General features: G+C 41.6%; 1 protein-coding gene across 1 annotated transcript in view; it reads left to right on the top strand.

Moving 5' to 3' along the window:
• Nucleotides 1–269: 269 nt before the first annotated feature.
• The window catches only part of LOC126298816 (neurogenic locus protein delta), a 1,242,617-nt gene continuing 1,216,405 nt past the window's right edge, over nt 270–26,481 (top strand). Inside the window, exon 1 of the mRNA XM_049990282.1 lies at nt 270–849. The gene's annotated coding sequence lies outside the window, so the exon portion shown is untranslated. The remainder of the gene's footprint in view (nt 850–26,481) is intronic.

Raw genomic sequence — 26,481 nt, 5'->3', positions numbered from 1 at the left:
AGCAAGAACACCACAAGCACTGTCCATAAAATAAGGGACAAATGCGCAGGTAAACTGGCCCTTTTCGCCTTCGTTAGGAGGGTTATTGCCGCGAGTTGTAAAGGGTTGTGAGCGCGTCGGAGCAACAGTCGGCAGAAGCACGTGCTGCGGCGGCGGGAAAGTTTTGTGTCTGGAAGGTAAGAGCGCCCTCCCTGGCCCTCGTCGCAGGAGAAGCGTTCTAATTCTGTCCTGGCGTGCGGTGGTCCGGCCGCCGCCTCTGCCGAAATCCCAGTCGCAGCGAAGGTAGTGGCGCGCTAGCAGCGCCGGCCTTGACGCACGCGAGGCGACCATGCGCGTCCGTAGCACACGGCCAACTCGCGACTCTCCGCCCCCGCCGTCGCCCCCGCGCCGGGCGTCTACCGTTTGACACCGGCGATTCCATTGTCAGGGCACGCTTTCTTAGGTCACACTGCCGAAGGGACGCGCTTCGCTGGACGCTGAGGAATCTGAGACATGTGACACTGTGCCTTTCCTTGCGAAACTGTCACACGAACGGCACAGTTCTTCGTCTGGCGGAAAAAACAAGTTATTAAACGTGTGTGTGGTGGACTGTGCTCGTGTTTATATGCACAACGCTTAACTTTCGCAAAGCGAGGGAGATTGTAAACTGGCATTTTATTTATTCCTCATCAGAGGTGTCTGACATCTTGTTCCATCATCAGATTACGCTCGTAGGATGATCAGTGTTATACAGCTTCTTTCAGAAAAATAACTTTCTACCGCAGGTTTGTTAATCTGTCTGGATGAGCAGTTTCTTCCTCAGACAACAAGCAAACACGCGAGATCCCATTAAGGAAATATACGCCCTCGGTAAGTACTTATTTACAAATTTATTGAATCATTGAGCCTGAACTAGCCCCTTGAAACAGATTATCTTTTCCCACGCAGACTTCAAGTTAACTACTTAATTTTTCATACATTTCAAAGAGGTACAAGCAATTACTGTTAATACATTAACAGTGTCCGACTGTTTTAACGTCTTCACAAATAAAGTGTCATTTAATCTTTAAAACAAACGATGTATTGTAGTAGCTACACACTTTCTTGTTCGTGTAATGATCAGCGCACATGATTCGAAGTCTCCGCGATGTATGCAGCGCGCTTGGTGAGCTTACGTACAGTCCATGTTAATATATTGGAGTAGCTCATACAGTGAAGTAGAGTAGGAATTCGAACCAGAAATACTACCGTCGTACCACCCTAATAACGCGTACGCCCTACTATATTCCTCAGCACATTTCGTGATCGGTACGAATGCAGTTGCAGTGAAGGACGTTCGAAAGCCACGTCACCACTTTTAAAAGTGCGCGTGGACGAAAATAAGGCAGCGATTGTGTTGACAGAAGACCAACTTCCTCGTTCAACAACCTACGAAGCTTAGTAGCGCAGCTATAATTTACGCGGAACACGTTTCTCTAGAAAATGGAAGCCGCGTGTGCCGCAGCCAGCTGGTATAATTCTTGCTGGCGGCCTTCCTACGGACGCTACAAGTAATCTTCGCAGAATGGCGTCATCCAGGGGGAAGGGGGTGTGGCCACGACGCCGTTCGGTTGCGCAAGCGGCTGTCACGCCCTCTGCTCGCTGGGACATAAACGTAGCTGTTGGCTGATTTTCATATACGTATGTTACAACGAAATAATAGCAGTATGTATGCAAAATATGTCGCGCTGGAAATCGAGTATGGCGAATGGAATGAAATACAGAGAAATGAAATGTGTTGTTTCAGAAGGGGATTTTCTTCAGTTTTCTCGGCATATAATGAATGATTTCCTAGTAAACTGTCCCGATCCACTCACAAAATAATGAGACATGAGACGAAAGAACAAACGTCATCATTCTGCATTAGACAGGAACAGACTCAATCTGTTGATACATTATATTTTGCTACACTCCATTTTATAATATACGTCGTTATACCTGTGCGTTCTAGATTGTATATTTGGTTAATAACCTGACTTGTAATCGTTTTTTCCCGACAGTCACTTGAAATTCTTCTTTTCTAAGGTGATGGTCCTCCACCCTTCGATGTAAATTAGGTAGGGATTAACCGTTGGTAGAAATGCAATTATAAATACTGTAAAGATCATGTTTCATTGTTTGGCGTCGCGTTATTCGGGCGTTACATTATTCGTTCTGCCTGAACCTTACACAAATCTAAAATAAATTATTTTTGGTTTTATGAAGCCCCCACTAACATTAAATTCTGGGTTTTTGGGCTTCCGTCGTTGAAATTTTCGACGCTGTATGCACTACCCTAGACATCGTACTTAGTGGTAACAAAATATAAGCGTCAGTATTTCAGGAAGAGTAGCGTAAGTCTTACCTAGTTAACGTTTGTTACTAATTTTTGTCCCAAGGACGACTACCATCGTCAAGTGTTAATGGAAATCGCACTAAATTAAATGGGTAATAATTAATTACACTGAGTGGATAACAGCAAATAACCGAATTTTTTGTGTAAGAAATTAATTTCAAATTACTAACAATGACATGGAATGAGACAATGTTTGCTGACTTCTTGTTTTTAGGAGTCATCCTAGAAGTCGTTTATAATCATCTTGAAAAACTGTCTGCGTTACTGCCTTCGCTAGCAAGGAGATGTAATAGTGTGACAAGCTTTGTTCTGAATGATTGTTAGTCTGAGTGTGGAGGCTGAACAACTTAACATGGACAGCCCAAGTATTTCGTTTCAGAATTCTTGCTAAGTCGTAGACATAGTAATATTTTATGTCGTATTTTGCAATAACATTCATATGCTGACAAAAAAAACATACAGATTCTTGTTAATAATCAGTCACCGTTGTCATAAGCGTGGAGACAACGCATCGTTTCCGGCATCGGGCCTAGTCTTGTACCACGAAGATTATGTTTTAAGAGTGGAAGAGACAATGCTTGCCTAAAATCTTGGCACTTCTATTTAAAGAATTAGCTTGCTGTTTTTGCGAACATTTCACTGTAAATCATGGCGAACATTATATCGCTGAACTCATCTTCCAACAGATTTACAATGCCATTGAAACAAATATATTGATCAATTTAAAAGGAAACGCAGTTGGTCCAGTAACTCTGTACATAGATACGATATAAATGTAACCCATACAACAGATTACTTACCCCTTACGTACTGTCATTTGCTAAATACTTAGTCTCGATTTCTAGAACCGTTTATTATTTTTTCGAGGTTTTCAGGTTCCATAGCTCACCTCATATAATGCATGCTGAATAACGATTGTGATTACAGTGAGTCGACATACCGTGTCATCAGTAATAGCTTCAGTACTGTTGCTAATACTGTGGTTATTAAAACAGGAGCGCGTACACCATCACCTTCATTTCCTGTATTTTCCATTAGGGCTCTTTGTGGAACCATCACTTTCTTCCTGCACTGCACTAATCCCTTCATCACTGCATGGTTATTAAAAGCAGTACATTTACTGACAGCTGGGAGAACCTTAGATTCTCGATGTGGATGTTGGAAGAAGCTGCGAATCCAGCCAGTTCCCCTTAATACTTACTTGATCACAGTAGACCTCTTGAACGTCTCTTCGAAGTAGGGATCATGAAATACGCAACTGAACAACGATGTTTCAGGAAATAATCTGTGGTACATTTGAAGGAACCATTCCATTATTCTCCTGAAATGATTTAGGAAACCACTAAAAGTCCAAAACCAGATAACAGTGTAGACATTTGAACCCACTTCCCCAGAACAGGGACGATGGCAGTTCTGCGAACCCATGCAGTAGAGCTAAGAATGAATATGATATATGGAATGGATTGGCGTGGCCCTCCGATCCAGGATAAAGGTGAATTTCTTACGTTCCTTACCAACGTTTAAAATGACATTACCTGAACGGAATGTAAGGCTGTGCACGAAAGCGCCCTGGTTAAAGTATCTGAATGGACCATCGAGATAGAACAACAGCTTACTGACAGTCGCGCAGTGATCAGTGCTCAAGATTTCCAGGTAGAAATCACATCTTTCAGTTCAGCTTCGTTCAGAGGTACGTTCTTACATGCACCGATACTGTTTAAAAATACCACAGAAATAGCATACACTTAATTTACCATACCTACCACTGTACGTAGTCGTCCTATGTCAACGCAGTTGTTACTAGCCCCCATAATTGCTGTTTTACTTTCCTGGTGAACCGGAATCCTGAATGAGGCTGATTTCGTAAATTTATAACTGTGAAGCATCAATTTTGTTTAGGAGTAATAATGCACTCCATCTGTGATGACAAAAAAATGAGGTTCACTTTTCGACACCTCCGCCATATACTTTAACCAGTTTACGGTAGATGGCACACTATCTAAGCTTTAAGTCTGCAGTAAATGAATGCGGTATCTGATTTCATAACCGACTGTACTGCAATCGAGGTGCTCACTGTGTCTGCTTGTTACACACACGAAGTGTATAGGTCCCCGCGGTAAACGATGCCTGCATTAAACAGTAACTTATGCATAATACAAATTATTTCTTGAATTTTATCCGTAATGGATGCAATTAACTCAGTTACTGTTCCTTCACAGGGTGTGAAATAATAACAGCTACCAGTCACAGATGAGGTTGATTTTATTTAACGCCACACCGGTTTCGAGCTTGTGCTTATCTTCACATGATTTTGCATTCAGTTACCTATTTCAGTGTTTGAGATCACTGTTTAAATAAAAAGCAAATCATGCGATCGTGAATAATTAGATCCAGCTGAAGCTATTGGAAGTTGCTAACAGACATTTGTTGAAAAGTACTATAGTACTTCGATGCTGTACAATATATGTCGCTTAGCAACTTCCACTTGTTTCAGTCGCTTTTATTATGTCACCATCACATTATTTGTATCTTTATACTTAAACAGTGGTCTCCAACAGTGAGTACTGAAATATGTAATTCAGTGTAAAACCACTTGAAGAAGGGCACAATCCCGAAACTGGTCGTGCATTAAATGGAAAATGGTTCAAATGGCTCTGAGCACTATGGGACTCAACTTCTGAGGTCGTTAGTCCCCTATAACTTAGAACTAGTTAAACCTAACTAACCTAAGGACATCACACACATCCATGCCCGAGGGAGGATTCGAACCTGCGACCGTAGTGGTCTCGCGGTTCCAGACAGCAGCGCCTAGAACCTACAGCCACTTCGGCAGGCCATTAATTGGAGTCACCTTTTTTCGTGCCTAGGAACGGTTATTATTCTATACCTTGCAGATCCTTTTTTGTCCTTCGAGAGATCTTTCATAATTGTGTGATTTTGTTTGCCACTTACAAAATTCTTTACTTATCGATTATGTAGCTGAGCTGTCACTGTGTGTGATAGTTATATGGAAGAAAGGTGTTCGATCGTTACTGCCGTCAAAGATATTTTCCTGCTGCAGTGGTTGAAATGGACTCGACTCAGCTTCGTAACATTAACTGATTAGTTAGTTGTTGGAAGGGTAGCAGCCCCTTTTTCACAACCGTGGGTTTTTAACCAGGAGACGGTGTGATGAGTATATAACCTCAGCCGCAGATGTGGCTTTGGTTGACCTACAGGTTCCAAATATATATTTATAATTTCCCGATACGAGGGATCTTACAGCGATTTGATAATGGTCGTTTGAAAAACTGGTCTAGTTAAAATCGTAATTAATAGTAGCCGACAGCTGTCTTTTATGAAGGTATTCAGCATTGTAAATAATCGAGCACTTTATCGTCTAGTTCCCGTAGTTACCGCATATGATAATAGAGACGAACGTTTTATTTCACCTACTCCGGAAACCAGAAAATAATAAACGCATTATTGTTCGTATAAAACTAAAAAATGAAATATAGGAACTTCGCTTGAGTTTGACGTTGGTTGATAGCCTGTGTCTTACCCGCAAAAGCGAATCACAAATAGTGGATACATATTTAAATATTTTATCTTTGCAACGTTTCTGACAACAGACAATGCTGTTGTTGGAGCTGTTGAAGACGCAGCATATTTGTAGCGTAGATCTTCCCAAAGTTCAAGAGGCACAACTAATCGCAAGAAATAAAAATAAAGTTGAGGAACTACACGCCAAAAATAAAGTGGTAAACAAATGCGCTTAAACGTCTTACACAAATGTGTGATGTATGAGGTAATGCATGACAGCGTGCAGTACATATTGGCTATATTGATAGGCTTCTACATAAATAAATGAGGGTGGAAAATAGCCGAGGTGTAATTAAAATCATTGCCTGCCTGAAGAGTGTCGGAAATTCCCGTTACAGACTTCTAGGACTTGTAGAGGGGAGTTTGTACATCGTATTTTGAATAGGAACCCATGTCCGGAAACGTCATCCAACGAGACTACAGAGCGTCAAAGTTATAGGAGCGGGCGTCTGTAAATGTACGTATACACGGGGTGCCTCCGTGATAATGTTACAGATTTTCTAGGATGATGGAGAATGATAGATGTATTAATTTGAAGTAAGGATCCCTTTACCAGAAACGAACGAGTTGAAAGTTATAAACGAAAACCGTTCTGATACCTCTGACAGTTGAATACATGTACCGGTTCTTCTGTTGCGAAGAATGTAGGGCTGGTAACTCTCAGAGGTGGTAGTGTGGACAAAAACGAGAAAAAATGTCCAATAAACGTGGGCTCCAAATTGCATACCTGAGGAGCCTGACCATTCGTTCATCTTCTTTATTGTGAAACACACCTCCTCTGCTGAGCAAGTGTTCATAGCTGTTAAGGTACGCACTTTAGAGCCCACGTTAATTGGACATTTTTTCTCGTTTTTGTCCACACTACCACCACTGAAATTTACCAATCCTACACTCTTCGTAACACAAGAACCGGTGCATGTATTCAAACCGAGCGAGGTGGCGCAGTGGTTAGACACTGGACTCGCTTTCGGGAGGACGACAGTTCAATCCCGCGTCCAGCCATCCTGATTTAGGTTTTCCGTGATTTCCCTAAATAGCTCCAGGCAAATGCCGGGATGGTTCCTTTGAAAGGGCACGGCCGACTTCCTTCCCCGTCCTTCACTAATCCGATGAGACCGATGACATCGCTGTCTGGTCTCCTTCCCCAAAACCAACCAACCAACAAAATGGTTCAAATGGCTCTGAGCACTATGGGACTTAACATCTATGGTCATCAGTCCCCTAGAACGTAGAACTACTTAAACCTAACTAACCTAAGGACAGCACACAACAGCCAGTCATCACGAGGCAGAGATAAAACAACCAACCATGTATTCAATGTCAGAGGTATCAGAACGGTTTTCGTTTATAACTTTCGACCCGTTCGTTTCCGGTACAGGGATCCTTACTTCAAGTTAATACATTTATCGTTCTCCGTCATCCTAGAAAGTTTGTAACATCATCACGGAGTCATCCCGTGTATAGGTACATTTACAGACGTCCGCGCAGTCTCGTTGGATGACGTTTCCGGACATGCGTTCCTATTCAAAATACGATGTACTCACTGCCCTCTACAAGTCCTAGAAGTCTGAAATGGGAATTTCCGACTACCCTGTATGTATTTGAATTCCTAAAACTGTGCATAGTGAGCAGAATACTACATTAGCGTATGAAATCCACAACTCGTGTTAAATTGCAGTGATGACATTGGGGTTCGTCGCTGTGATGTTGCGTACGTACAGTCACAGGAAACCACCACTCAAGCAAACACTTGGAGGCAAATTTATGGAAGCGAATGTTCAGCCAGTATGTCCCCGTTTCTAAGGACGTAAGCGCGAAGTTAACGAACAGTCAACAGTAGTTCACTCCGCGCGTAGCGATAAACTAAGCAATTCTTGTGTCCCGGGAATAGAACTTGAAATTCTGTTTCCGGTTGACAGTGGTCGCCGTGGGTTTTCTGCGCCCACATATGAGCCGCTGAATACAAGCACCACAGTATGCCGGATCCAGCGACTGTAAATGGGTGTAACTCTCACCACTGATGCTATTGCTGGTATTAAACCACATCTGAGAGACATGCGGTTTAGTTTCCGAGTGGTAACGTCTGTACCGTGCTATGTTGAAGCAATTATTGCTTAATTTTTATTTCTAACAGGGTACAGCAAATTTTTCGTTAATGAAACAGCCTTTTTATGCTCTGGTAAATTAAAATTCTGTATTGTCATGCAGGAAATACGTATACGTTCGTTATATTACGAAAGACACGTAGATTTGGAAAAACTAAATGTGGATCCTGCATAACTGGAAACTGGATACATTCAGGGATGGAAAATTTATAGTTTTTTTTAACTGCCTGTTTATTTACTTTCTCTGAGCTACAAAAAAATTCTCGGTTATGGCAAAATCGTTCGTTATGTTGTAAAATAGCCAGGTGTACTGCATCGATAGATCACGCGTCAAAAACCCCACACTGTGTATATTTCTCACTTTAGTTATTTGTCTCTCTCTTTCTTTCTCTTATTGTTATTCGCGTTTTTGAGATTGTCACATGATGGGCGTTCCCCCACCCAGATCATAGTATTATTGATTTCTGTTGCTGAAGCACTATTTACCCTTCGATGATGGTATGTGCCGCGTCTTCCATTTCTGCGAATAATGTAAATTTTGTTCTTTATATTTTAATGTTTTAAATGTCTATGTGTCACGTTTCTGAGACCAAATTGAAGAACCTCCTATTGTCACCCAGTACACGGATTCGTTATGAATTTGCGTCAACTACTAACCCTGAAGCTAGCGAACTATAAATTTACATACACGAGCTGGTCGTAGTAAATATAGCTTAATTATGGTTAATGCAAGACTGCTCCAGAAACAGACTTATTTGATAAGTTTAGACTTCGCGTCCATGTATACAGACCAATATATCCACTGGAACATAAATCATATGAATCAGCCTAGAACTTAGTGTGGGACATGTACGATCAATCCATCTCTCAAATTTATCGAAGCCCATAAATATCGTAAATGTTTCTCACCACAAACAAAATGATATCATGGAGATCGATATCAACGTCATAGGAGAGGTGGTGTAATGGGCACACACTCGATCATTTTTTTTCCTAAATGCCACAATTTCTTTTTCATCTACTTCAGACTTGCTATGTACATTCTATGACATGTCTTTCATCTACGTATCATATAATTTTTGGGGTATTTTGCATGAGACAAAAAGTAATTGTTTTATGGGACCTTAAACGTTCTTCGAAAAAAACTGTGCTTGTAATATGAGCCTCATGCTACAAACTTATAAACGTACGAGAAAGACACTTTTATTAAATCAGATATTGTTATAAAACATAATGCAGAAATCTTCTTGAAGATCGCCCCATACTTTGCTGACTTCTTTAGACCCATTCTTTGCTTGATAGTGTCTTTAAAACTCTTATCTTTTTTTGTTTATCACTAGTCATTCTTTTTTGTTTCCTCCTGCGCGTCAAGTCCTTACGAGACTTCTGAAATACAAAACTGAACAGAAAATCTGTAGCGATTATAATTTGTGCCCATTTATGTCATTTATATTGGGGGTTCACACTGCCAGTGCCAAGAGGGTTCATAATACCAACACCGCCATGTTTGTAAACAAAAATTTAACTTCGCCTAATATTAATATAAAGTGCAACATTAATACTGGAACATAACGCTTGATGTAGGTGAAACATTAGAAAAATGTCATAACGAGTATTTACATAGGAATAGCTTTAGTAGTACTGGGAAAAACCGCCACCACTCAAAATTTTTGTGGGCTGTGAAAACAAGGCAAGCGAGATAAACTAAATGGTGACCTAGCTGTCAGGGCGTTCTATTGGCGTAACTACGAACTGGTGCTTGGAATGATAAATTCACCACCAGAATGCGCGGATTTGTTTATTGGATATTGAGGGGTCCCAAGTTACTAGAAGGCTCCCTCAGTACCATCCTTACCCCTACTATAATAAAATTCCTAGGTTTTCTGCAGCCCTAAGCAGACGTAGTTATTTGCACTCTAATTCTTTCTTTACGTATTTTAACTTATTCAGTTACAGTGTTAGAATATCACAGTTCGAGAGCTTGTACGATATGCTTCTGATTTGGAAGTTGCGACTCAAAATAACGTTACAATTACGCCCTTAATTGCAAACAATTGTTTTCGGATTAAAACATTTGTATGCGTCATAAGTAATGACTGAGTATGCAATTTTGTCCAATAAAAAAATGAAATGATCGTGTGGCATTCTTGGTCGAAAGCCATCATGCGAGGAAGTTCGGTCGCTGAGTTGCAAGTCTTATTTTAGTCGACCCCACATTGGGCGACTTGCGTTCCCACGAGCGGAGAAAAATCCTCAAGCCTGCTAGGAATCGAACCCTGACCCGATGCATCGTAGGGCAACACGTTACCACTCAACTGAGCAGATAAAAAAATAGCTGGAGACTGTGGTTGTTATCTGAAACAAAGTGTTGGTGGTACACAGCACAGGTGGGCAACTGGCTGTCAAAAACACGTGTTTTGAGGCATAATTTACTGGCGTGGCCTGTCGCGAAAGGGATGCCATTCATAACGCTACCCTATAAAAATATAAAAATTAACATCACAGACGCTATAGGTTCGACTAGTCTAGGAGAGATACTAACGTGTCACGTTACGAGGTGGCTCGCGGGTCATCAAAGGTTGCCCATACCTGGTGTATCACAACCACCCACAGATTTGTTTTGAGTCACTTTCTTCAAAAAATGCCATTGCCGGTTTCGAATTAGTACAGTTCATTGGACGGCTTTCAAATTTTCGTCGGGACATATGATGCACTGATTTGCCCTACGATAAATAATAATTAACAGTTACAGACGTATAATAAAGATGTTTGCCCTACAGTCTTGTGTTATAAGGCAACTTATTTGATATTTTTTCCCACAGCTTTCTTCCAACGAATCATATTCGCAATGCTGTTTGTACCAGGTGATCAAAAAGTCAGTATAAATTTGGAAACTTAATAAACCAGGGAATAATGTAGATAGAGAGGTAAAAATTGGCACACATGCTTGGAATGACATGGGGTTTTATTAGCATCACCCCATATTGCTATACGCGTGGAAGATCTCTTGGGCGCATCGTTTGGTGATGATCGTGTGCCCAGCCGCCACTTTCGTCATGCTTAGCCCCCCAGGTCCCCAGACCACATTCGGTGCGATTATTGGCTTTGGGGTTACCTGAAGTCGCAAGTGTATCGTGATCGACCGACATCTCTAGGGATGCTGAAAGACAACATCCGACGCCAATGCCTCACCGTAACTCCGGACATGCTTTACAGTGCTGTTCACAACATTATTCCTCGACTACAGCTATTGTTGAGGAATGATGGTGGACATATTGAGCATTTCCAGTAAAGAACATCATCTTTGCTTTGTCTTACTTTGGTATGCTAATTATGTATTGCTATTCTGATCAGATGAAGCGCCATCTGTCAGACATTTTTTGAACTTAAGTATTCTTCGGTTCTAATAAAACCCCATGTCATTCCAAGCATGTGTGTCAATTTGTACCTCTCTATCTACATTATTCCGTCATTTATTCAGTTTTCAAATTTATATTTACTTTTTGATCATCCGCTATTTTCCTCACCACATACGTCGTTTGGCGTTATTAAAAACTTTCTTTTGGTCACAAAACGAACTTTCATTGTGCACATGTTTCGGCTTACAACATCTGAAAACAAATTCGCAGTTTACAAGGTACTTGAGTGTAAAACATGCCGCGATTCAGTGATACAGAGATATGGCTATTTGGGAAAGGAAACGTAAATTACTGTTGTTTTAAATTTAAAAACTATTTTGCATCAAATGTATGACATTAAATACAGTAGATAAATAGGATATTGTAAATTGCAGAGGTAAAAATTTATTTTACACCACGTCAGAAAATAAATGCAGATAAGAAAGTATGTGAAATCCATATGTGCTATTTGGACAGTGGTGATAAAAATATATTAAAATTTGTCCATATTAATTTAGTGCCATCAATATTATTTACTATTGTAATTACATACCCGTACAATATTATAACACATGTTACTTGATCTGCAGATATGTGTTGAAACATTATTTATGTTGGAATGTGTCAAGTACTTTCTGGAAGTTTCTCAGGAAAGGAGTATTAGTCAACTTAGACTGCTCATTAAGCATATTATGAACGATATGATTTTAAGTGTGTCTGTGTATTTCTATTTTTTTCTATCTGATTATTAGTGGTTCCTTTTTTTTGTTCATATAACGTTGTATTGCAATTCTTTGACACTCTTGTACCTTGTCAACTCGGTATTTGTTTTCGCAAGTCAAAACATGTGGTAGGTATTGGAAATCCGTTTTGTGAACAAACGGAAGTATTTAAGAATGGAAAACGACATATTTGATGATGAAAATACAAACAACATTGTGAATGTGATTCGATGGTAGAAAACTGTGACAACAAATGTTGCAGACGGGCTTTTCACGTAAGTTGCATTCTAACACAAGTTTTAGCACAACAATCTTTATTATATGTTTGTAACCGTTAATTATTGTTTACCCTAGGGCAACGTACCAGTAAACCAATACATCATATGTTCTGACGAAAGCATGAACGTCGTCTTATGGTGAATTGCATAAAGTCAAAACTGGTAACGGTATTTTTTGAAAACATTATCGTAAAATTAATCTGTGGCTGGCTGGTGTACACCATCTATTAATGACCGAGTAGTCCTAAAAACCATTAGCTGAGGATGATTTGCACTTACTGTTTCACGGCTATATCTTAAATCACTTCCTTCTTCTACACTGAGTCTTCTGTAATTATAAATGTGTTCTATCTCGGAAACCATTCGGAATAGCGCATATGTCCATATCAAGTTTATTGTTTCAAATGAGCGTCCCTGTCTTATCCATGAATATTGATCATTACTGCTAGGACAACCTGTATGCTCCACAAATCACTATACAGTGCACGACGTAGGGTACGTGATTGAAAAATAAATGTCTTAATGTCTCTGTAAACATCCTTATCTTAGTATCATGATCCCTGCGCGAGACATAATCTGGTGGCAGCATACTGGGTGCTCAGTCTTCTTCGAATACTGGTTCTCCAAATTTACCCAATAAATTTTCGCGAGAACTGCGTTGTCTTTATTCTAAAGATTCCCATTTAAATTCTCGAGCACTTTTTTGCAATTTCATATGGGCTTCGCCGACGTACTATGATTCTAGCATCCCGTCTCTGAAGTCATTCGATGCGTTTTGTCATGTCTATTTGATACTGACTTCAAATACTATAAAAATACAGTAGAAATGGATGTAATAGCTTCTTGTATACGATTTCCTTTACCGGTACATTGCTTTTTCCTAGATCACTTCCAACAAATCAAAGTCTGCCATTCGTCTACCCTAGTACTGATTTTACGTGATCGTCACAAATGGTTCAAATGGCTCTGAGCACTATGGGACTTAATTTCTGAGGTCATCAGTCCCCTAGAAGTTAGAACTACTTAAATCTAACTAGCCTAAGGACATCACCCACATACATGCCCAAGGCAGGATTCGAACCTGCGACCGTATCGGTCTCGCGATTCCTGACTGTAGCGCCTAGAACCGCACGGCCACCCCGGCCGGCGATCGTCACATTTCATATCGCTTCTGAGCTTTGAAATTAAATACATTTACGATGCGACGTGCTCAACGTGTTCACCGCTCTTCTTGCAATCAGATACTACCGAGCTCTTTACCTTTGCAACAGCGATAACAGCCTTTCATTGCAAAAAGTGAGAAGTTTGAGTCTTTCTGTGTTTCCTTAGTACCGTCCAACAACTATTCTTCTCTGTGGGCAATTCAGTTCGGCAGCGAAAAATCTTAATGTGCGTTGATCCTACCTGATAGCTCGTTTATGTAATTTCAAACATTAGACGCTATGTTGGGCACAGCTGATATTACTTTTGGTTTTGATTAACGTTCACCGTCCTATACAAGTCACTGGATTCTTTTAGTCAATTATTCATCGGCCCAATTGTATATTTGCGAAAATATTCCACAGAGACTTATCTTGCTGAGTTGTGGCACTTTTTTCGAATACTTTTTGCAGATCTGAGAAGACGAAATCTTCCTGTTCACTTGCATCTATAGTGTGCAAGATGTCATGTATGACTACAGCAAGATGTGTTTCACACAACTGATATTCCCGAATCTGAGAAGCTGGCTTCCTCTTCGCTGAGGAACTGGATCAATCTGGAAACAATGTAGGCCGAAACTAATAACATCCCGCACACAGGTGTAGAATAAATCTTCTCATAAGCTATTCTTAAATGAAACGGGTCAAACTTTACATGTAGTTCGAGAAGCCTCTACGTCACACTTAATATAAAATAGTTCACAGTTCTTATTACAGGCTTCCAGGGTTTGTAGAGAGTACTTCGTGAAGAAAATCTTGATACGGAACCCATGTTCTGATATATACCGTTTGGATATAAAATAAATATGAAGATAGGATCACTTTCAAATCTCCCGATTCACGGTACGCACACAAAATGAGGAGAGGGTCCCGTCGTCAGTCCCTGTTGTAATTATATCACATAAAAAGTACTTTTCGTCCGACTATAATATTGGTGACTCCACAAATAGTAGAGTTGACTTTGGTGCTCCACGGATGCGCCTCACTTTTGACTTTGATCAGAGCGTCCTTCATCACGCAGAATCGCGTACAAGATATCCCGATTATGTGTGCTCCAAAAATTGGCCATGCCATGACAGCATCCCACGAGAGTGCCTGGTGTGCTCTGCACGACCAGCAGTTCCAACCTTACCACCGACAGAACGTACATGCACTGAATCAAGCAGATTTTCAGCTACTTGTCCATTTCTGTAAGTGGTTTTTTCACCACAGCGTCGAAATGCCCGAATCTCCATGCTGCATTCGTTTCACGGATAACGTTCTCTCTACTAGGATGGCTAGTTTGAACTGTCGGAAAAAAAACATATTTGGAATGACGAATATACTCATGTCACATACTTACGTTGATTTCATCAACGGTTCGTTATGAATGCATTGGCTGGTACAGTTGGTGGTCGTCTCATAGGCCTGTACGTTCTTCCGTACTGCCTAACAGGTCTCAGTCACATGACTTTCCTGCAAGAGCTACTCATTGAGCTAATGAAAGATATGGCACTATCACTCTGTCAGGTTCAAAAATGGTTCAGATGGCTCAGAGCACTATGGGACTTAACATCTGTGGTCATCAGTCCCCTAGAACTTAGAACTACTTAAACCTAACTAACCTAAGGACATCACACAACACCCAGCCATCACGAGGCAGAGAAAATCCCTGACCCCGCCGGGAATCGAACCCGGGAACCCGGGCGTCACTCTGTCAGGAAATGTGGTTCCAACACGATGGTGAATCCGCGCATTTTACACGTGTCGTCCGCGGACATTACAACAAAACATACGGTGAAATGTGGATAGGCTCAAATGGCTCTGAGCACTGTGGGACTCAACTTCTGAGGTCATTACTCCCCTAGAACTTAGAACTAGTTAAACCTAACTAACCTAAGGACATCACACACATCCATGCCTGAGGCAGGATTCGAACCTGCGACCGTAGCAGCCTCGCGGTTCCAGACTGCAGCGCCTAGAACCGCACGGCCACTTCGGCCGGTGAAAGGTGGATAGGTCGAGGTGGTCCAACCCTTTGGCCACCATGGTCGCTAGTTTTAACTAGACTATTCTTTTGGGAGGACCCAAAGAGTCTTGCGTATGAGACTCCTGCACGGTGGGAAGAAGTCCTTGCACTAGTTCTGGCGGCAGCAGAAATTATTCAGCACACACCACTGCCGGTGTACCTTGCGTACGAAAGCATGCGTAGCAGAGATACCTTATGCAAGTAAAGCTCGGTCGCCACTTGGAGCCTCCAGTAAATCACACAGTTCAGTGCTCATTCGCTCCGCTGTGTACATACCGAGATGAGAGGGATTTCCAAGTGATCCGATCCTCATAATTATTGTACATCCCAACGGTATGTACATTTCAGAAAACAGATCTCCTATCAAAATGGTTCAGATGAGCTATACACTGAAGGAAAGAAAACCAAAACGATAAACACTTTCTGTTATTTGGAATTGTTGTGTACATAGTTCCGCGTAGTCAGCGCGTACACAACTTTCCCACTAGAGAGCACCCCGCTAAGCACAACAGCGCAGGCGCAGCGCTCGTCCGTCTCCGCACTACGAGATGGCGCTGTCTTAGAGATGGACCAAATTCTGCTTCCACCGATCCGCGTATTAATATATTACGCAGCCAATGAGAGCGCTCGCTGCTAACGTAGAACCTTTTCTCCTCGTGGATCACACTCGAGCAGTGATACTTGAACGCGCGAGGTATTATAACGGGTGTACAGACCTCCGATTAGTCAGTCTGCATTAATCTGCATTAGTCTGTACTAGTCTACAGTCAAGTTTCAGTCTGCGCCTAATAAGATTATCATATTCCTGTACATAGCCATGAAGAGAAATGCATAGACATTTTGTCAAGTATCAGAGATATGCGAGAATAAGATTGACATACCAAGACCAAAGGAACTTTAGATTGTCAATTGTAAACAGCATCCAGAATCAAGTTACGTAATGTCTATATTTTTTATTATTTTAATAAATGTGTGTGAGAATTAATCAAGTTCTGTTTAAAGTTGGTCACCGTCAATATGCTACTCTACGCGTGCAAGTGGCATTTCTATAGTCTGACCTAACGGCAGAAGATAAACACGCCACGATAAGACCACGAGACATATTGCTGAAACTCGCCTACGTCGTTAGAGCGACAAGTCAAATAATCTGATGGTGTGTGTACCGAAGGTCTTACAGTACGCACACCACAGGGATAGATTTTAGAAATGGAGGGAAAATCGGAGTCAGAAATCAATAAAAGAATTAGTAGCGGACGGAAGGTCATAGGGATGCTTAACTCAGTCTTATGGAGCAGAACTAAAAAATTAATATACAAATCTATATTAGAGAGCGTGGTTGTGTATGGAACGGAGACCTGGACAATTAACCTGAAGCACATTAAAAAATTACAAGCTCTAGAGATGGACTTCTGGAGAAGATCGGCAAGACTCTTCAGGAAAGAGAAGATAAGGAACACTGAAATAATAAGGAGAATAGAAATAAAAGAAAGAATATATGACGTAATGGACCGGAAGAAATTACAATGGTACGACCATGTACGACGAATGGAGGAAGCCAGAATACCAAAATTGATACTGGAGTGGGAACTGGAGGGTAGAAGTAGAAGAGGACGACTTATGACCACCTGCCCCTAAAATGTACAGCACACACTGAGGAGAATGGGCGCAGAGGAAGAGGACACACAAGATCGAAACACCTGGAGGAATATTTTGAAAATATAGTTTAAAAACTTTTATTCTTTTTATAGTAATTTCAGAGTAAATTATTATGTTGGATATAAGCCTCTGTAGTGAGAACAAGCTCAAAGTAAAAAAATAAAAACCTTATCTACTGAGTCCACTATATAAACCCTGGACGCCTGTAATTGGAACTGTGGACGCACTGTAACAAATGGTTCAAATGGCTCTTAGCACTGTGGGACTTAGCGTCTGAGGTCATCAGTAGCCTAGAACTTAGAACTACTTAAACCTAACTAACCTAAGACATCACACACATCCATGCCCGAGGCAGGATTCGACCCTGCGATCGTAGCGGTCGCGCGGTTCCAGACTGAGGCGCCTAGAACCGCTCGGCCACAACGGCGGGCCGCAATGTAACAGTTCTAGAATGCTGCTGTAGGGTAGCTCACCAGTTACCTAGTTAAAACGAAATTATTTGAATGGAATGACTCTCATAATATGAGAAATGTGAAAGACATCCAGCAAAGCCACCAAAGTGTGAAACAGAGAGCACGAATTCCTATTTCACCGTGTATCACGCAATGGAAAGTCGAGGAAGCGGAAAAAACTGCATCTGCCACGGGGTTATTGGTGCATTCGCTTCCGCCTGTAAGCTACATCCGCCGTTGTTATCCAGGAAGACTCCCGCCTGCTTTGTTTATGACATTCCTCGTATTTAAATTAAATATTTAGAACTGTGTGTGGCGCTGGGGAGGGGTGGACTGTTTACTGCGCGGCGCGTGTGCCAGCGCGACTACCTGCCGCTGGCCCGGCCCACCGTTTACTCTTCTCACTCAAAAAACCTACTCCGCCGCCAACACCTTTTACGGCCGCTGCTGTTTCACACTTTCTTCTTTAATGTGGGCTATGCGTTAGCAAACACGCCTGCGACGCTCCAATAACTGTGATAACGAAGTAAACAAGTCTGGAGTGGCTCTCTACAGCAAAGATACAAAAAAAAAAAAGTCGGAAGCATTTTGCTACCCTGAGTATTTTGACAGAATTCCGAGGCGGGTTAAGTATCACTTGATTACCTTCGAAGGAAGCGTTTTGCGAAGTAATGCGTGAAATTAAACAGGTAGAAAAGAGCGGAAATAGGGTTACAAGGAAAGAAGGTGTTTAAGTAACTTCCCAGAAATCCCCAAGTTGCAGATTGTAAGCAAAGTTGGAATGCTGCTACATTTGATAACCCAACAGCGTCCACCGAGACTGAATTTGTACGTAGAAGCTTTTTCCTCTTCGTCGTTTCCATTCTGTGAGGTCCTATGATGCTACATACTAAACCATTAGAACCAGTAGTGCAAAGTGTCGTGGGGTAGTGGCTAGCGCACTGAAGACGTATTCGGAAAGAGAGCGTTTCAGCTACACGTTTGACCATCTTCATTTTTCCGCGCTCATAATAAACAGTTCAAAGTGAATTCTGGGATAATTTCTTTGCAAGGACGCAATTGATGTAGGATCCTATTCAAGAACCATCAAATTCTGAAGTTAACGTCCCAGTGCACAGTATGTCCTGCGTAATCTGTCATAACGGTTCTAAGTAGCGCAGCAAAGGACAAGTCATACAAAGCAACTGAGCGTCTATTTTTTACTGTTAGGTTAATTCTCGTAACTACACTACTGGCCATTAAAATTGCTACACCACGAAGATGATGTGCTACAGACAGCAATAAGATGCTGTGATATGCAGATGATTAGCTTTTCAGAGCATTTACACAAGGTTGGCGCCGATGGCGACACCTACAACGTGCGGACATGAGGAAAGTTTCTAACCGATTTCTCATACACAAACAGCAGTTAACCGCCGTTGCCCGGTGAAACGTTGTTGTGATGTATCGTGTAAGGAGAAGAAATGCGTACCATCACGTTTCCGACTTTGATAAAGGTCGAATTGTTGCCTATCGCTATTGTGATTTATCTTATCGCGGCATTGCTGCTCGCGTTGGTCGAGACCCAATGGCTGTTAGCAGAGTATGGAATCGGTGGGTTCAGGAGGGTAATAAGGAATTCCGTGCTGGATCCCAACGGCCTCGTATCACCAGCAATCGAGATGACGGGCATCTTATCCGCATGGCTGTAACGGATGGTGCAGCCACGTCTCGATCTCTGAGTCAACAGATGGGGACGTTTGCAAGACAACAACCATCTGCACGAACAGTTCGACGACGTTTGCAGCAGCATGGACTATCAGCTCGGAGACCATGGCTGCTGTTGCCATTGACGCTGCATCACAGGCAGGAGCGCGTGCAATGGTGTATTCAACGACGAACCTGGGAGCACGAATGGCAAAACGTCATTTTTTCGGATGAATCCAGGTTCTGTTTACAGCATCACGATGGTCGCATCCGTGTTTGCCAACATCGCGGTGAACGCACATTGGAAGCGTGTATTCGTCATCGCCATACTGGCGTATCACCCGCGTGATGGTATGGAGTGCCATTGGTTACACGTCTCGGTCACCTCTTGATCGCATTGACAGCACTTTGAACAGTGGACGTTACATTTCAGATGTGTTACGACCCGTGGCACTACCCTTCATTCGAACCCTGCGAGACCCTACATTTCAGCAGGATAATGCATGACCGCATGTTGCAGGTCCTGTACGGTCCGTTCTGGATACAGAAAATGTCCAACTGCTCCCTGGCCAGCACATTCTCCAGATCTCTCACCAATTGAAAAGTCTGGTCAATGGTGGCCGAGCAACTGGCTCATCACAATACGCCCGTCACTACTCTTGATGAAGTGTGGTATCGTGTTGAAGCTGCATGAGCAACTGTACCTGTACACGCCATCCAAGCTCTGTTTGACTCAATGCCCAGGTGTATCAAGGCCATAGATGGTTGTTTTGGGTACTGATTTCTCAGGGTCTACCCACCCAAACTGCGTGAAAATGTAATCACAAGTCAGTTCTAGTATAATATATTTGTCCAATGAATACCCGTTTATCATCTGCATTTCTTCTTGGTGTAGCAAATTTAATGGCCAGTAATGTATATGGTCGACTCACATTAATGTGGGCACCGCGTATGTTCGACGTCAACGTGCAATAGCCACTAACACATGGCAGGTGGCAGAACTAGCAGGGAAGGGTATATAAAGCGTGTCGAAGGGACGTAGAAAACAGTGCAGTCACTGTCGTAATGCGGAAACGGAGCGATTTATCTGACGTCCAAAAGCATGATAATTGACTTTCGAGCCAAGGATGGAAGCATTTCCGAAACGGCTATGTTTGTAACCAGTTCGTGTGGTTGAAGTATACCGTACCTCGCAAAATGGAGCTATTCAAAACTGGCGCCGAGGAAGCTGTGTTGCACAATGGGACATAGATGACAGAGATGAATCACGGCTGTGGACATGTGTACAGACGAATAGACGAGCAACCGTTCAGCAACTGACCGCCATCATAAACACGGCGTTACCAACAGGGTCTCTCAAAGACTGTCCAGGGAAAGTTCCTGCGCATGTGTCTCCGCAGGAAGCGTACGGTTCACGTATCCACGCTGACTGCTGTTAATCGGCGACGAAGACTGGAATTTGCACGTCAGTACCGCAACTGGTAGTTTATGAGTGACGCCAGATGGCCTTTTCAGATGAATCACGTTTAATGCTCCAGCGGACAGATGGCCATTGGAGTGTATGGCGTGAATCGTGTGAAAGATAAGGCGTCGAGGCCGGAAGAGCGTTATGGTCTCGGGAATGCTTTCGTGTGATTCTCTGGGCTATCTCGACATTATGGAACGCACATTGGATCAGCACAATATGCATGTATACTTGGGTTTACCGTACTCCGGTGGCCACGAAACTACTCCGATTTAAAGCCAGTTGAAATTTGTGGGACAACTTGGATCGGGCTGGTCGTGCCGTGGATCCTCATACTACAAACCTAGCGCGACTGCCGCGGAACTGGAACTGGCATGGTTCCACATCCCTGTCGTTACCTCCGAGAACTTCGTTGACTCTCTTTCTGCACGTCTCGCAAGGGTCTGCGCTGGAAAAGATTTCTGATAGGTGGTCACACTAATGTGACTAGACAGTGTATATTATCTGCCGAGATAGGTAAACAGCTACAGAGTTATGTAACATCTTTAGAGAGCTCTTGAAAGCCGGCAAATAGTGATGTAACAATTATTAAGTGTTTTGCAATCATTTTCCCCAAAAATATCGGGGGAAAATGTAAAACACAGAACAAACAATTCGATCTGTGTTCCGTTGTGCTATGTTGACTTGTCATCAGAATCGAGATCCTACTATGCTGTACAACTTTACATGTAGAAAATTACTCTTCTTTTTGATATACTCCTCTACGCAGGAGATGTCGAATTCGTTTATACAAGTGAAATATTCCGTTAAAAATTTAAAAAAATAGTATTATCTGTCCAACAACGTATTCATCCCTACTCTTATAATCATTTGCGATAAGCGTTAATCCTGTATCTTGACTGATTTATGAAGTACTTGAGGTGTGGAACATTCTCAGTGTTGCAGTATTCTCCAGTAATAAACGAGACACAGTCTCTTAATTAACACACAAACAGCAACAATTTACTTTCCTACCTTGATTTTCATTCATCTTCTAGAAGAAAATAAACATTATAATGAAGATTCTCGTGTACTGCGATTAAAACATTTCTTTCTGTACAGTCTCACTCCATGATATCCTAATAGAAACCTGTCTCCCTTTAGTGAAGTATGTTTAAGAAATTTATCATTTACCGTGAGGCACGGATGTAAGGCTTTTTAATTTCTACTAATAAGCACATTCCGGAGGAATGTAAATTTGTATTCTATCCTGACATGCTTAATAGTTTCCTGTATATCATACTATATATTCTGCTAGTATATTTTTAGAAATTAGTCTGTTCTATCGAGTCAAGCGGTTCCACAGCATGAATATAGTGCTAGTTCGAGACCTTGAGTCTGGCGACGGAATGTGTTCGGATGGCTCAGATGAAAATTTCGGGATCCGCGCGCTTGAGTCTTGATCTGGAATGTTCACCCAACTGAAGTCAGTGTTAGTGCGAAAGAATATATTATTGTTAACTGATTCTTCGGTTGGTTCTTGGTAGAACAAGATTATAATAAATGAAAAGCACTAATTGCTTATAGTCTATAGGATTATTTTATCGAGTTAACTGGTTTAAGGGTTACAAGTTCATCATCAGACTTCGACTCTGGTGATGGCTTTGTAAGCCGAAAACCGGTTGATTCAATGAATTAATATTCTTCTGGAAAAATCAAGTTTGCCATGATAACCTAGTAATTGCTTTTATTGCTATTATCGGTTTCGACAGAACATCATTGAATCTTGTAACATTAGTAGATGTATAAGTTTTTTACAACACTAAAAATCACATAGAAATGTTGCATCAAATTGTAATGAGAAGTGACAGGGAACATCAGCACATCATGAATGAAATACCACACGACTGAAGTATACAACATGTTTCATTTATGACCCAACAAACACTAACCACTCGGCACCACAATGGCGACTTCATGCTGGTGTTCCTTGCCACTTTTTATAACAATTTGATGCAACATAACTATGTGAATTTCATTGTTGTAAAAACATGTACATCTAATAATGTTACAAGATCCGATGATGGCAGCTTAGGCATATTGGAAATGGTAATCGTAATAAAAAGAATTACTAGTTATCTTGGGAAACTTGAATTTTCAGGAATATTGTAACCTGCAGATCGCCCCTAATTATTGACGCAATGTCAAACATACGCAGCAAATTAATCCAGTAGAACATAAACAATAAAATGCTTTTCGTTCATTAAGAATATTTTCGGTTTAGACAGTAAAGTTCGTGACAATAACGACAATCTCGTTTAACTGTACTCCTACACAAACACATTTTATTTCACGGCTGTCAGTATCTTCATCTACATTTACATTGATACTCTGTAAAACAAACTTAAGAGATGATGTAACAGAAAATGTAAATATTTATTTAAAAAATAATTACAGCAGTATTTATTAATGTACAAATCCAAAATTTTGCATGTGTAGAGCAGAATAGTTGTGTGAAAATATAATAAAATATGCGGGATTCATATTAAGCCAGAAATTTGAATTTTTAATTTTTTATTGCCGTTGTTATAAAAAGGCATAGCTAAAATTCTGATCATGCAATTAATCGGAAAATTTTATTGTATTGTCTTGAGAAGACTATAAGACCACTGAGCTATAGTTATTAATTTATGGTTCAAACTGTATTATTAACAGAGTTTTTAATTTTGCATATTCAAAATTATTTTTTTTTCCTGCATACAATCATCTACAAATGAGATTGTAATTGCTGAATCTCGTATTCTTTAAGTTCCAGGGAGACAGCAACACGCCGTGAACAGTTCCTCAAAATTTCATAGCTCTATCGCATACACTTTTTGGGAAAAGGCTTCTAATAACGCAAAATATGTAAAACAGAGAAAATGAGGTTCAAAGATTTTCTTCCCATACTTCGACATGTAAAAGCTTACCTCCATACTGATACTCTTCACTCTCCAGGTTTCTCTTCTCTCCTGATCTGCCTAGCCTGTATTTGCAAGTAAAACACTAATCTGTTAGCTTTCTTGATCCTGCTCTCGTCGATGGTGTAAAATGCTTTTGTTGTAAACACACCAGGATCTATACTAACTCTCTTCAGCATCTCAATTCTGCCTTTATTTCCGATATTGTAACATAAAACTGCATTATAGACACCTATTTTGAGTATTTCAAGTCCACAGAATGATCTTTTTGAGCACATAATCCAAATTAAATTGTTGAGGCTTTCATTTGTATTTTGTGTCTTTCCGTGAAGACACTTCCTCAATAAATCAGGGTTTGCAAGAAACCTGAATGTTGGTCTAATTGCATTCATAACAGGTTCTGGTAATGAGTGTTTATGTGAATACTTCTCATTTCTGTTGTTCAACTCACACCAGTCGTCTTTCGGACACAGATTGTGCATTGGTGTTCGGTCAGTGGATAGTTTGTGGAAAAAAACTGCCCACACAGTACGCCTCATTGCCTCTAAATTATGTGTGTTTTTCCTGATAGCTCTCCCGTAAAATAACTGACAAGAATCAGTTTCATTCAGAGTAAGCCTGTCTTTCCTCCTAGTGCTTTTCCTTCCTCAAGTACTTCACCTTTCTTCTCTTTCAGCAAGCGACGAAACCTACCACCAAGCCTCTTTTGGATGTGGCCGACACATTCCAACTTCTCTATTGTTGTATTGTATGGAATTTTATCTTTTATAGCTTTGAACGAAAGAAGTCCCCATCACCAAGGTATTTAGTATATCTAACACCATACTGGTCCTCAGATCTGGAGAACATCCTCACAACTGCAGCAGCCTCCATGTCCCTACTTGAGCCACTATGATGTTTAGAGTATGGTACTGAATGCTTTTATTGCCACAGTTTCTCACTGTCTTCATTGTTGGATATCCTCCTTGTTGCACATTAGTGGCAGTATTTAGACATAATTTCTACATCTCAAACTTTACCTGAGTCAACACCAATAACAGATGCAACTTCATACAGAGATGTGTGACCCCTTTTCATTCAGGTCCCATCTGCACACACACACAAGTCAGTAACATTAGTAGGAGATTCACTGTCATGAATATCTACCCGATGGTTAGTTTCTTTTTGGTTTATTTCTACCAGTTCCTCCACTGCTTTCTTCATAGAAACTTTGGTAGTATCGCATGCAGCATCAGAAATTTCTTTATTTATTTTTCAAACCTAGCACAAGGTGGACGCATGTTCGGAAAACCACACAATAAATTACCTCCTTCCCTGCCCTGTCCAAGGACACCATTGGAGGAATGTAGAGCTACAGAAAGCAGAGAGCCATATTCGCCTCAGCACTTAGTTTGCAGTGGAACAGATGGGAACTCCTTTCTGGCTACAAAGCCTCACTTTTCTGTTGAAAACCTGGAGGATATGTTTGGGGAAGTGGTGGCGCTGTCCAAAATGAGAAGCGGGTTCAGCCCTGTTTCAGACAGCATCCCCAGCCCCGTCACAGGTGCTGCTCGCCTGTGAGAAGCTGGGTAACAGTCCCACTTCGGTCACTCCCCATAAAAGCTTAAACATAGTCGAGCGGATTATTTTTCATTGACAGTTCCTACTGCAATCCGACGACGAACTCCGCGCCAATTCAGAATGATGGAGTGTTTACTTCGTCTAGTGTATATATATGGTACCTAAAGATAATAGCGTTGCTACCAGTACCTTCATCTTGGCCTTTGAGGACAGTATGTTACATGAAAAGGTGAAGGCGATTGTATAGCGATGTGACGTAAAACCATACTTTCCTACCCCTACGCAGCCCTTTAAGTGCTGCAAAATCACCCACAGGTCGGCTGAAGGACGTTCTACTTGTCACAGAGAATTGCAGCCTTCAGAATGAAATTTTCACTCTGCAGCGGAGTGTGCGCTGATATGAAACTTCCTGGCAGATTAAAATTGTGTGCCCGACCGAGACTCGAACTCGGGACCTTTGCATTTCGCGGGCAAGTGCTCTACCAACTGAGATACCGAAGCACGACTCACGCCCGGTACTCACAGCCTTACTTCTGCCAATATCTCGTCTCCTACCTTCCAAACTTTATAGAAGCTCTCCTGCGAACCTTGCAGAACTAGCACTCCTGAAAGAAAGGATACAGAGGAGACATGGCTTAGCTACAGCCTGGGGGATGTTTCCAGAATGAAATTTTCACTCTGCAGCGGAGTGTGCGCTGATATGAAACTTCCTGGCAGATTAAAACTGTGTGCCCGACCGAGACTCGAACTCGGGACCTTTGCCTTTCGCAGGCAAGTGTTATACCAACTGAGCTACCGAAGCTACCAGGCTGTGGCTAAGCCATGTCTCCGCTGTATCCTTTCTTTCAGGAGTGCTAGTTCTGCAAGGTTCGTAGGAGAGTTTCTGTAAAGTTTGGAAGGTAGGAGACGAGATACTGGCAGAAGAAAGGCTGTGAGTACCGGCCGTGAGTCGTGCTTCGGTAGCTCAGTTGGTAGAGCACTTGCCCGCGAAAGGCAAAGGTCTAGAGTTCGAGTCTCGGTCGGGCACACAGTTTTAATCTGCCAGAAAGTTTCAATTGCAGCCTTACTCATTTATGCA

Source organism: Schistocerca gregaria, chromosome X (genome assembly GCF_023897955.1).
Source record: "Schistocerca gregaria isolate iqSchGreg1 chromosome X, iqSchGreg1.2, whole genome shotgun sequence".
NCBI classification, from domain to species: Eukaryota; Metazoa; Arthropoda; class Insecta; order Orthoptera; family Acrididae; genus Schistocerca; species Schistocerca gregaria.
The sequence above is the reverse complement of the archived record's forward strand: the minus strand, read 5'-3'. Positions and strand labels throughout refer to the sequence as shown.